Source organism: Chiloscyllium punctatum, chromosome 49 (assembly GCF_047496795.1).
Source record: "Chiloscyllium punctatum isolate Juve2018m chromosome 49, sChiPun1.3, whole genome shotgun sequence".
NCBI lineage: Eukaryota > Metazoa > Chordata > Chondrichthyes > Orectolobiformes > Hemiscylliidae > Chiloscyllium > Chiloscyllium punctatum.
The window spans coordinates 61,750,489-61,763,167 of NC_092787.1; the positions used below are offsets into that span (position 1 = coordinate 61,750,489).

General features: G+C 41.1%; 1 protein-coding gene across 12 annotated transcripts in view; it reads right to left on the bottom strand.

The window, feature by feature from the left end:
* LOC140469287 (uncharacterized) overlaps positions 1-10,862 on the bottom strand; it is a 97,173-nt gene extending 86,311 nt beyond the window's left edge. For 8 of the 12 annotated variants that reach the window (XM_072565636.1, XM_072565637.1, XM_072565640.1 and 5 more), the window contains exon 1: positions 10,794-10,862. The gene's annotated coding sequence lies outside the window, so the exon portion shown is untranslated. Of the gene's footprint in view, positions 1-7,903; positions 8,043-10,552; positions 10,646-10,774 lie in introns of those variants that run through there. The other 4 variants (XM_072565631.1, XM_072565630.1, XM_072565632.1 and 1 more) reach the window with 4 other exon arrangements.
* Positions 10,863-12,679: the final 1,817 nt, after the last annotated feature.

A 12,679-nucleotide genomic window follows, 5' to 3' on the forward strand; every position in this document is an offset into this window, starting at 1 on the left:
CAACCCTGCCAAGTGTGAGGTTGTCCATTTTGGAAGAACAAATAGAATGCAGAATACAGGGTTAATGATAGGGTTCTTAGTCAGGTGGAGGAACAGAGGGATCTTGGGGTCTATGTACATAGATCTTTGAAGGTTGCCACTCAGGTGGATAGAGTTTGTAAGAAGGCCTATGGAGTATTATCGTTCATTAGCAGAGGGATTGAATTCAAGAGTCGTGAAGTGATGTTGCAGCTGTACAGGACTTTGGTTAGGCCACAGTTGGAGTACTGTGTGCAGTTCTGGTCGCCTCACTTTAGGAAAGATGTGGAAGCTTTGGAGAGGGTGCAGAGAAGATTTACCAGGCTGTTGCCTGGAATGGAGAGTAGGTCGTACGAGGATAGGTTCAGAGTTCTCGGCCTTTTCCCGTTGGAACGGCGAAGGATGAGGGGTGACTTGATAGAGGTTTATAAGATGATCAAAGGAATAGATAGAGTAGACAGTCAGAAACCTTTTCCCCGGGTACAACAGAGTGTTACAAGGGGACATAAATTTAAAGTGAAGGGTGGAAGGTATAGGGGAGATGTCAGGGATGGGTTCTTTACCCAGAGAGTGGTGGGGGCATGGAATGCGCTGCCCGTGGGAGTGGTAGAGTCAGAATCATTGGCGACCTTTAAGCGGCATTTGGATAGGTACATGGATGGGTGCTTAATCTAGGTTAGAAGTTCGGCACAACATCGTGGGCCAAAGGGCCTGTTCTGTGCTGTATTGTTCTATGTTCTATGTCTGCGTACATTTCCTCCGGGTGCTCCAGTTTCCTCCCAGAGTCAGTCAAAGATGTGCAGGTTAGGTGAATTGGCCATGCTAGATTGCACATAGTGTTAGGCTCATTAGTCAGGGGTAAATATAGGGTGGGGGAATGGATCTGGGTGGGTTAATCTTCAGAGGGTCGGTATGGACTTGTTGGGCCAAAGGGCCTGTTTCCATAGTGTAGGGAATCTAATCTAAAGTGAAAAAGGGGTTAAAGTCCTCTTGGGGAAAAAGAAGTTTAAAGTCATCTATGGACACAAGGTTTGAGGCTCAAGTTCACAATAAAAGTTAAAATTTGGTACTTAGAATTATTGCCTTTATGCCCCACACCTCCTCTTAGAAGTACTTTTAGGACAACATGGTGTCACTGGGAAAAGGGGGAAAAAAGTGGAGCTGGTCTGCTCAGATCCTGACAGTAAAGTACATTAACTACCAGGGAAGCTTTGTCTGGGTTTTTGATGTGGGAATCTCCGTTTCTGGGCTGTGGGCTCGACTCTGTGAGTCCTTCTTCTGGGGAGAAGGAGCTCTGATTGCGGCGCCATGTAGTCCGCTGTGAGGCTTTTCTCTTTGTGGGTGTGATTTCATTGGGAGGGCATAGCTAGTCTTTCTTTTAGAAAACAGGTCCTTTGGCCCAACAACTCCACCCAGACCCATTCCCCTACCCTATATTTATCCCTGACTAATACATCTAACACTATGGGCAATTTAGCATGGCCAATTCACCTGACTTGCACATCTTTGGATTGTGGGAGGAAACCTGAGCACCCGAAGGAAACCCACACAGACACGGGGAGACTGTGCAAACTCCACACACAGTTGCCGAAGGCGGTAATAGAACCCGGGTCCCTAGCGCTGTGAGGCAGCAGTGCTAACCACTGAGCCACAGTGCCGGCCCTATTTCCTTTGCAGCCTCATCCGGTGATTGGGTGGCGCTCCTCATTGCGGTTTCCACCAAGGTAAGGATGTTTTAGTGATCTTTTTATGTGCGTGTGCCAGGTGCTTTTAAGTAACTGTTTGAATTGAGATCTGGATTCAAACAGGCAATGAGTTTTGTGGACTGTGTAATAGAGCAGATTTTGTTTTTACATTGAAATTGTACAACCTCATATCCTTTCTAATATTATCAAAGTTGTAACATTAAAACAAATGTCAGTGGTCATGCTTTCACCAGATGACAGTACTGTATTAAAATGTCTTGGCTTTTCTTTTAAAATGCAGAGTGTTCACAAAAAGAAGAGTGCATTTTAAGTTTGATGTTTTGCTAAGATTTTAGAGAATATTAGAACTGGAGGCTGAGCTGTTTCAGTTCTGTCAATTATTGTTAAGACTTCATTGGCCCCCTTCATAATGCAAATTCAAAAATAATGCTGATCTCTACCAAAGTTGTCAGTGTAATTCCGACTGTTTTATTTGGGAAGTTTCATTTAAAGAATGTATTTAATATTTTCTGCACTTAAATCTGAACTGAAACTACCTCTTAAATGGTTAAGCACAGGAAACATTGTTGTTTCCTTGCTGTTCCAGATTTTAAAAATACTTTTCTTGACAGCTTTCACATTAGCCAAGTCTCAATTTGTTAAAGGAAAATAATTTTTGAATAACCTGAATGGGATACCAGAGGGTTTGATGTTAGGATTGCTGTTTATAAATGAATTGTTTAGGCAGTACAATTTAGAAGCTTATGGATTGTATAAAACTTGATAATGTCATAAACGGTGGACAGAGTTTAAGATGATGGAGAATGTTGAAATAGGCAGTCACAATTTAATGTAGTTAAATATGTGACTGTCTTCATACTGATAATCACCTTGGCAAGGAGGGAACGAGAAAGGAAATGCAAAGATACTTTCAGCAGCCAACAGCATCTCTAAAGTTTCTCCATTCACATGTAGAGCGCACTTTTAGACCACCACCCACCCCTCCACGACCTGATCCAATCAGCTCCTCAGTCATAAACACGAAAAGTGAAGCAGCTAACAACAGTGAAGGAGGTCCATAAGCTTTTTGTCAGTGGCCTTCCTATGGATATTAAACCACATAAGCTTTACCTTGTCTTGCGATCATTTAAGGGATATGCAGGTTCACTGATCAAGCGAACATCAAATTAGCCAGTTGGCTTTGTTACATTTAACAGCAGAGCAGGAACAGAAGCAGCAAAGAATGCTGTATTCACCTACACTGCTGCTGCTGCACTGCATGGTCAGATGCGCTGAAGCATCTCGAAGGATGGAAGTCTTGTCAGCTTTAAGTATTTAACTGCCCTTATCCAAGAATTCAGATTTCTCCATGGAGAAAGACAGACTAGATTCTGTTTTCAGGTTGGACTTTACTGAAGGAGGTTTTGGATAACTGGCTCATTTCCTCTTGACTCGAGAGGATGGAGTGGTCACTAAGGACTGCAGATTTAAGAAGTTTACTGATTAACTCTTTTTTTCCACATGGGAGGATCTCATTTACTGCATGGACTAGAATTTTTTTTTTGGTCATTGCATGTTGTGTATCAATAACTTGCTTAAATACTGGTTGTCAGAGTCTTATGAAAGCTGGTAGTGTCATCTGTTATCATAGAATGATAAAAGGGAGGAATGTCACGTTAGAAGATTAAATGGGAATATCTCTCTAGAAGACATTAATGTAATATTAAAGGGTTAAACTGCACTGAGTGAACATTCTGGAAGAGGGTGGGAACGACAGTCACGCAGGAATGCAAATGACCCCCACTCCAATTAGACAGTCATTTGCTACTACTCCCCCTACTATGATCAATTAAACTATCATTCAATCTCTTCCATTCAGAAATACTTTCTAGCCATCCCCTAAAGCTAGGAATATCACACCTGCGTTATCTTGGGGAAATCACTGAGTCAGGAAATAGTTAGCATAATGATTCCCCAGGCTTAGGGCATTTACATTTTGATTATCAGAGAATGCTCTCATTCCACCATTGTACCTGGGATAACAAGTGACTATAAGGGCATGACGGGGGGTTGTCTTGAGTGGCATGTGACTATGGGGGAGTGGCCAGAGTATCTGTAAATATTACCAACTGACTTGTATAAAAGGGATGTTTTTTGTTCAGAGCATCTTTGACTCTACCTTGCATGCCTACAAGGAGGGTCACCTAGCTTGTACAGGCTTTAATAAACTTTTAACTGAGTGTGACCTAACAACTTCTCTTTCATAGTTTGGATTTAGTTCTCAGCATATTCTCAGAGTTCATAGTCAGAGGAATGTGTTGGCAGACAGCAAGCTGGTTTGAAATGTGTCTACTTCAACACCAGAAGTATCCTAAATAAGGTAGGTGAGCTTGCAGCATGGACAGGTACTTAGGACTTTGATGTTGTGTCCATTTTGGAGGCAAAGATAGAGCAGGGTGAGGAATGGATATTGCAGGTTCCAGAGTTTAGATCTTTCATTAAGAACAGGCAAGGTGGTATAAGAGGAGGAGGTGTGGCCTCGTTAGTCAAGGTTAGTATAACAGTGGCTGAAAGAACTTTTGATGAGGACTCTGATACTGAGTTAGTGTGGGCTGAGGTTAGAAACAGGACAAGAGGTCACACTGTGGAGGCCTATTTTTTTTTTAAAAAAAACTCCAAGCAAAGTGTCAGGGGAGGTGGAAGAGCGGATTCGCAAAATTATTCTGGGTAGGAGTGAAAGGAACTGGGTGCTCATTATGGTGGACTTTAACTTCCCCAACATTAATGGAAATGCTATAACTCTAATATGTCAGATGGATCAGTTTTTGTCCAGTGCGTATAAGAAGGTTTCCTGACACAGTATGTCGAAGGGCTGACAAGAAGGGAGGCCACACTGGATCTGGTGCTTGGTAACGAACCATGCCAGGTGTTTGATTTAGTTGTAGGTGAGCACTTTAGAGAGACTGACCATAATTCAGTTATGTTTAGTTTAGCGATGGAAAGGGATAGGCACATGCCACCGGTCAAGAGTTATCGCTGGGGCAAGGGCAATTATAATGCGATTAGGCAAGGATTAGGATGCCTAGAATGGGGTAGCAAAAAGGGGATGCAGAAAATGGAGATATGGAGTTGGTTTAAGGAACAGATATTGCACGTCCTTGATAGGTATATCCCTGTCAGGCAGGGAGGAAGTGATAAGGTAAGGGAACTGTGGTTTCTATTGAAATTGCATCTCTCTTCTTAAGCAGAAGAAGGAGGCCTATGTGTTGATGAGGAGATGGAGAGTTACAGATCAGCTAGGAAGGATTTAGAGTTAAGAGCAAAGAGAGGACATGAGCAGTCTTAAGCAAACAGAATAAAAGGAGAACCCCAAATGTTTCTATAGATATGAGGAATAAAAGGATGACTAGGGTAGGAACAGGGCCTATCAAAGACAGAAGTGGGAAGTTGAGTGTGGACCCTGTGGAAATCTGAGACGTGCTAAATGAACATTTCTGTTCGGTTTTCACTCAGGAAAAAGGAGAATATTGTAAAGGAGGAGAATGCGGTACGAGATATTAGACTAGAAAGGATAGAGGTTAGTTACGTACAGGTGTTATCAATTCTAGAAGGAGTGAAACTAGACAAGTCTCCTGGGCCTGATGGGATTTATCCAAGGATTCTCTGGGAAGCTAGGGAGGAGATACCAGGTCCTTTGGCTTTGATATTTGAGTAGTCATTGTCTACAGGTTTAGTACCAGAGGACTGGAGGATTGCAAATGTTGTGCTTTTGTTCAAGAAGGGCAGTCGGATGACCCAGGTAATTACAGACTAGTGAGTCTTTCTTCTGTTGTAGGAAGGATTGAGAGATAAGATTTATAATAATCTGGCAAGCTACAATTTGATAGTCAACATGGTTTCGTCAAGGACAGGTCGTGTCTCTCAAACCTCAGTATTTTGAGAAGTTGACCAAGCATATAGATGAGGGTAGGGCAGTTTATGTGGTATACATGGATTTCAGTAAAGCCTTTGATAAGGTTCCACAGGGTAGGCTGTTGGAGAAAATGCAGAGGCATGGGATGAAGGATAATTTAGCAGTTTGGAATAAAACTGGCTTTCTGAAAGGCAGCGAGTGGTGGCTGATGGAAAATATTCAGCCTGGAGTCTGGTTACTAATGGTGTGCCACAGGACCTGTTTTGGGACCATTGCTGTTTGTCATTTTTATAAATGACTTAGATGCAGGCATGGGTGGATGGATTAGTAAATTTGATGATGGCACTAAAATCCGTGGAGTAGTGGAGAGTTTGGAAGAATGTTGCAGGAGGACTTGGATAAACTGCAGAATTGGGCTGAGAGGTGGCAAATGGAGTACAATACAGCTAAATGTGAGGTGTTGCACTTTGGGAAAAATAACAGGAAGGCAGAGTACTGGGTCAATGGAAAGATTCGTGGTAGTGTGGATGTGCAGAGGGATCTTGGAGTCTATGTACATCCCTGAAAATTGCCACCCAGGTGGCTAGTGCTGTTAAGGAGTGATACGGTGTTAGGTTTCAGTCCTAGAGGGATTGAGTTCCAGAGCCGCAGTATCATGCTGCAACTATACGAAACACTAGTCTGGCCACACTTGGAATATAGTGTACAATTCTGGTCCCCATATTTCAGGAAGGATGTGGAAGCATTGGAAAAGGTGCAGAGGAGATTTACAAGGATGTTGTCTGGTCTGGAGGGAAGTTCTTATGAGGAAAGGCTGAGAGACTTGGGTCTCTTCTCCTTGGAAAGAAGGCAGCTAAGAGGGGATTTCATAGAGACATACAAGATGACCAGAGGATTAGATAGGGTAGACAGTGAGAGTAGTTTTCCTAGGATGATTAAATCAGCTTGTACTAGGGGGCATAACTACAAATTGAGAGGTTAACTTTTGTCATTTACAAAAATGACTTGGATGTGAGCATAAGAGGTACAGTTAGTAAGTTTGCAGATGACACTAAAATTGGAGGTGAAGTGGACAGCAAAGAGGGTTACCTCAGATTACGACAGGATCTGGACCAGATGGGCCAATGGGCTGAAGTGACAGATGGCGTTTAATTCAGATAAATGCGAGGTGCTGCATTTTGAGAAATCAAATCTTGGCAGGACTTATACACTTAATGGTAAGGTCCTAGGGAGTGTTGCTGAACAAAGAGACCTTGGAGTGCTCCTTGAAAGTGGAATTGCAGGTAGGTAGAATAGTGAAGGAGGAGTTTGGTATGCTTTCCTTTATTGGTCAGAGTATTGAGTACAGGAGTTGGGATGTCGTGTTGCGGCTGTACAGGACATTGGTTAGGTCACTTTTGGAATATTGTGTGCAATTCTGGTCTCCTTCCTATTGGAAAGATGTTGTGAAACTTGATAGGGTTCAAACTATTTAGAAGGATGTTGCCAGGGTTGGAGGATCTGAGCTATAGGGAGAGGCTGAACAGGCTGGGGCTGTCTTATAGACGTTTACAAAATTTGAGGAGCATAGATAGGATAAATAGACAGTCTTTTCCCAGGGGTCGTGGAGTCCATAACTAGAGGGCATAGGGGAAAGATATAAGAGAGACCTAAGGGGCAAGTTTTTCCACACAGGGTGGTACTTGTATGGAATGAGCTGCCAGAGGATGTGGTGGAGGCTGGTACAATTGCAACATTTAACACTCATTTGGATGGGTATATGAATAGGAAGGGTTTGGAGGGATATGGGCTAGGTGCTGGCAGGTGGGACTAGATCGGGTCGGGATATCTGGTCGGCATGGATGGGTTGGACCAAGGGGTCTGTTTCCATGCTGTACATCTCTATGACTAGGACTCTATGATAGACTTAAGACAGATGTCAGAGGCAGGTTCTTTACTCCGTAGTAAGGGTGTGGAATATCTTACCTGTCAATGTGGTTAACTCAGCCACATTAGGAAGGTTTAAATAATCCTTGGGAAAGCACTTTATGATAATGGGGTAGTGTAGGGGGGACAAGCTGAGAATAGTTCACAGGTCGGCGCGACATAGAGGGCTGAAGGGCCTGTTCTGCAGCTGTATTGTTCTATAAATGACAAGGCAGCAATAGCAGTAATTATGAGATTAAATATATTTCAAAATGGTCATTCAAATAATGCAGAGCATTAACTAGAATGGAGAAAGATGACTTCAGATAAAGTTTAACTTCACCTTTTCGGAATGCTTTAATTACTTTTAATCTCTTATTACCTGTTTTGGAGTGCCTTTATTCCAGCAACTGTATTCTGCTCCTCCACTGGGATTTTTCACCTTACGCTAGGTTAGCTCCAGTCTGTTCCTGTGGATAAGTGAAGACTGCAGTTGCTGGAGATTAGAGTTGAAAAATGTGGTGCTGGAAAAGCACAGCAGGAGAGTCAAACTTTTGGGTATGAGCTCTTCATCAGGAAAGGGCTTATTCTCCTCAGATGCTGCTTGACCTGCTGTGTTTTTCCAGCACCAAACTTTGACTCTGTTCGTGCGTGCCCATCATCCTCTGGATTATGCAGTTTCATTGCTTTCTATTGGCCACTGAGACCATAAAATCAGAATTCCTCCACTGTTCTTTTCTTCAGAGTTAACTGGATTCCTGATGCTCCCAATCTGTCCTCCACATCTCCTATATTTGCACGGTTCCTGTTCATTTGACTTTCACTTTTCCCAGGCTGTATGGACTGTATTGCTTTTTCTCCTTGGGTTTCATATCCACTGTTCCTCACTCCTTTGCTGGCTTACCTCACCATCCATTCCTTTACCCTCTCTGCTTTCAGAGTTGTCCAATAAAGGTTCCCAAGAAACTCCCATTTCAATTACCTCCAAACGTGGACACTGCTTCACAGTGCTCCACATTGATTAACCTGTCTAGAATTCAATAAGTATAACCAAACTAGAGCCTTTCCTTTGGTTTTCTCAGGATATCTGAATCCTTGCTGCTCACAACCATCTTGTACCAATCGTAATCACCCATCTTTCCTACTAAATGCTGCCATACCCTAACTCCCATTACCCAATACTTAAGTTAAATAAGACTTTCAAATTTATGATTTACCCCTCCTTAAAATTCTCATTGCTGTGTTAATTTCAAACAATTCAAGATGGTGGATAACTATCAAATATTGCACTGAAAAATATGAGAAGGACATTATACAGTCTGTCCCCCTTCAAAGGGATATTTTTGAGAAATATCTGGATACAAATCAGTCATCTATTCTATGATCAGAGTCATTACTACAGAGACTATGGTAATTGCATGCACAAGGTATGTCAAATGGAAATAGTGTTTAATCAGAAAATGAAAAATAAACAGCACAGGAAAGAGATGATTAACTTTGACTGACATTGAGAATGTTCTGTTCTTGTTTAATAACTTTCCTGCATTTGTTTATGTACTGAAAATAATGCTCACTGAATTTAGTGCAAATGACATTGGTACCAATCTAAAAATGTGATCTTCATGAGATTTTTTCCACCGATTCAATTTAAATGAGTATTTAACCTATACTTCTAATCAACCAGTTCAGAGATGTTATTTACACACCCCTGGGGCAGATTTATTAAACACCTGTAAATAGGTTATTTCAGCCCTAAACAATCATTTCACCTCAATCTCTTGTTTATTCCACTGCAATTTCAGATAACAGGAGAAAAAAAATTGCAATTACATGTCTTTGATACAGTGAAAGGACTGCCTTTAGTTTTAATTAATTTAGCCACAATATGGAGAGAAAAAGTGTGGAAAAGATTTCACAACAGAACAAAAATTGATAAATGCATATTATCACTTGGAGACTGCTGCAGTATGACAGTTTAAGAAAAACTAGCAACTATTGTGTACTTAACCACATTTTCCATCACCATATTCAACTCAGATCAGGAACGTTGAGAAACAACAATTTGGCCTCCATCTCAAGAATCAAGAAATATCAATTGACAGTCTAAATGAAATTTACTTCAAAGCCAAGTTTTAAGACAATAGCAAACTTGCCAATACTATTTGGACTCCAGTTCATGAGATTCTAAGTATAGAATCAGGAAGAAATTCTGCAAATTGGAAAGGATGATGGAAGGATTAAATATCTTCCAGAAATACATTGGTCACCCAAACACAAATCTCCAAATTGAATTCGATCAGCACTAATTTGATACCGAATCCATGCACTGTTTAAAACATAACCGAGCAGGCGTTACAAAAAACTCAACTTCCAGTCTCTGATAAAATGCCTAATGAATGTTTCACACATGGTTCTTTTTAAAATCAACTTAAAGTGTTGGCAAAACTATGAGCAAAAAAAAAAGTTGTTTTACTTTCTGATAATAACAGAACCATTGAGCTTTTCAGCACCTTATCCATTGTGTCTGCATGGTTCTTAGATGGTGCAACCAAAAAACTAATCCAACGACCGTGATTGTTTCTGAATCCGTGTGCTTCCTATATACAATGTGTCAAACTTCAATATAAAGCAAAAATAATAGGAATATGGAACAACATCTAGGCTCCTATTCTTCTGTGACATTAAAGCTCCGAATATAATGGTGAATATTCAACACAAACTAAAATTTAATTCAATTGAAATACAAACTAAGTTAGCTATTTGATAACTAATCAGTGCAAAAACGGAGTTAAGCATTCATTGTGGATTTGACAAATACTAAAGTGCACAGTCCTTCAGACTGAGCTAAGATTCCCACTTCTGACCTTGCAGTCCAATTTAATCCAACTGTTTCTCAATCAGCAATGTTGGAGTTTCTGCTTTCAGGTAACTTTTACTGCAGCTGACCCAGATACAACCCGCAGCTCCCAACCTATCGTGTTGGTGTGTGTGTGTATATACTTTATAAACTATAGTTTCCAACAAAACATACACCGCCATCACCGTAACCAAGAGGACATTCCCTGAGCTGGTGTCTGCAGCCTCTCTCTGTGTCTTGGGCATTGTCCCCCTCGATGGCCAAAATCCAACCGTTTTAACTGACCTTTCACCAACCCCCCGCGAGTGTCTCGCGCCCTCTTCAACCCAAATACTTTTCTTTTTTTTCTACATACATCCGCCCGTGAATTTTATTGTTTCTTTTTTTAAAAAATACCTTTTAAATTTCTTTTTACCTTGCAGCAATTTTTTTGAGCCGACGTAAAATGCCGTCCTCTCGCGAGATGGTTGCCCGGGCGATGATTGACAGGCGAGTGCTGGTGGCTGCAGCTTGACCAGTGCAGTGTAGGGGGACAGGCAGCTTGTGAAAGTTAATAATGTAACGTCTGTGCCAGGAGGTGGGATTACCCTTTCTGAATATTTCCGTTATTGTCCTGTCTTGTCTGATTTTTCTCAAACTTTTTCATTTCTCCTGATGATCCCCTAATCAGATCAGGGGATGTATAATGTATAATTTCAGTTACATCACAGTGTAAACTTTTGCTATAAATTCTGGGTCTTATAATTGTGTCCTCCACAACCACCTGATGAAAGAGCAGCACTCCTAAAGCTGGTGCTTCCAATTAAACCTATTGGACTATAACCTATTTTGTGTGTTTTTTTTAAACCTTATCAGATAAGGCAGTAATCACTTGAACCTACACCCATCTCCTCAAGCCAGAACTCACCTTGGCAACAAAAAAGACTTGAGGTGTGGTGGTAGTGTCCCTACTTCTGAGCCAAGTAGCCTGGGTTCAACTCCCAAACTCCAGAGGTGTATAACCTATCAACAGGTTTCCCTTTTAAAAAGCCCAAAATTCACACCAAAATGATGTGTGTATAAAATGATTAATAATTGTTATAAGATAATGGGTAATAATCTATGCTAATGATGTGATTGTGTCTGCTTCTCACTTTGGTGTCTGTCGATCCATGGTAGAACTGGAGCTAGGAAATACAAGGCAGCAGATTGCAAAATAGGAGGAACCTGGGGAGAGCAGGAGCACTCAAAATATAATATAACGAGAACAGGACCATGGAATAATTAAATTCATGCATTTGGATATAAATTACTCATTATACCACATTATAGTCTGTCTATCAGCCACACATGGTGTGATTTGATGAAACTCCAGCATTTCACTCCTAAGGTGTGATTATTTCAAACTTCTGGGAACTACTAGATATAACTAAGGAAAACAAGCGTAAGGGAAGGATAGAGCACTTGGGAGCAGAACACTGAGAAAACAGGAGCAATGGTAAAAGAGAAGCAGATCATTGGCTACCAATATTACTTAGGCATAGCATGTACACCTGGAGCAGTTACTCATTTATAAGGTCAGTGGATGTCATCTCTTGTATTATCAAGGGTTAATACTTGATTGCATTCATTAAGCACTACCCACTGTGATTGTGCCATGAGGACATAGCTGAGAAGAGAGATGAAGTGGGATCTTGTGGAAGACAGACTGAGGATCAGTCCCCAGTCTTTGTAGTAACATACAGTCTGTTCCTATAGTTGTGGAAAACCAATAAACCACATCTCATTTACTTGACTTTTCTTGTTAGACCAGAAAATGGCTAGCCCCACATACCAGATCATGTTAGCCCCTATGGAACACCACTGAAAGGATGGCAGCTCATATGATGTTATGGATCTATTGAAAAGTGCCTGTTTGAACTTTTGGTTATTGAATGCTAACTTTTATTCAAACAAATCACACTGGAATCTGCTGATGGTAACTGAAAAAAGTTTATATTTATAAAGCATCTTTCGTAACCCAAAGACTTCCCAAAATAGTTTACTGACAGTACAGTAATTTTGAAGAACAGTCATTTGCTGCTTCATTTCCTATTTTGCAACAATTTGTGTACAGCAAACACCCACAAACTGCAGTGTGATAACCATGCACCAGATAACGTGCCTAACACGTCTTTGTGATGTTGTTTGAGGAATAATGTTTCATCTGGAATATCTCTGTTCTCCTTCAAAATGCTGTTCTGACATATTTATGTCCACCTGAGATAGCCGGCAGGACATTTGTTAAACTTTGTTACACTTCCAACAATTAATACTGTATCA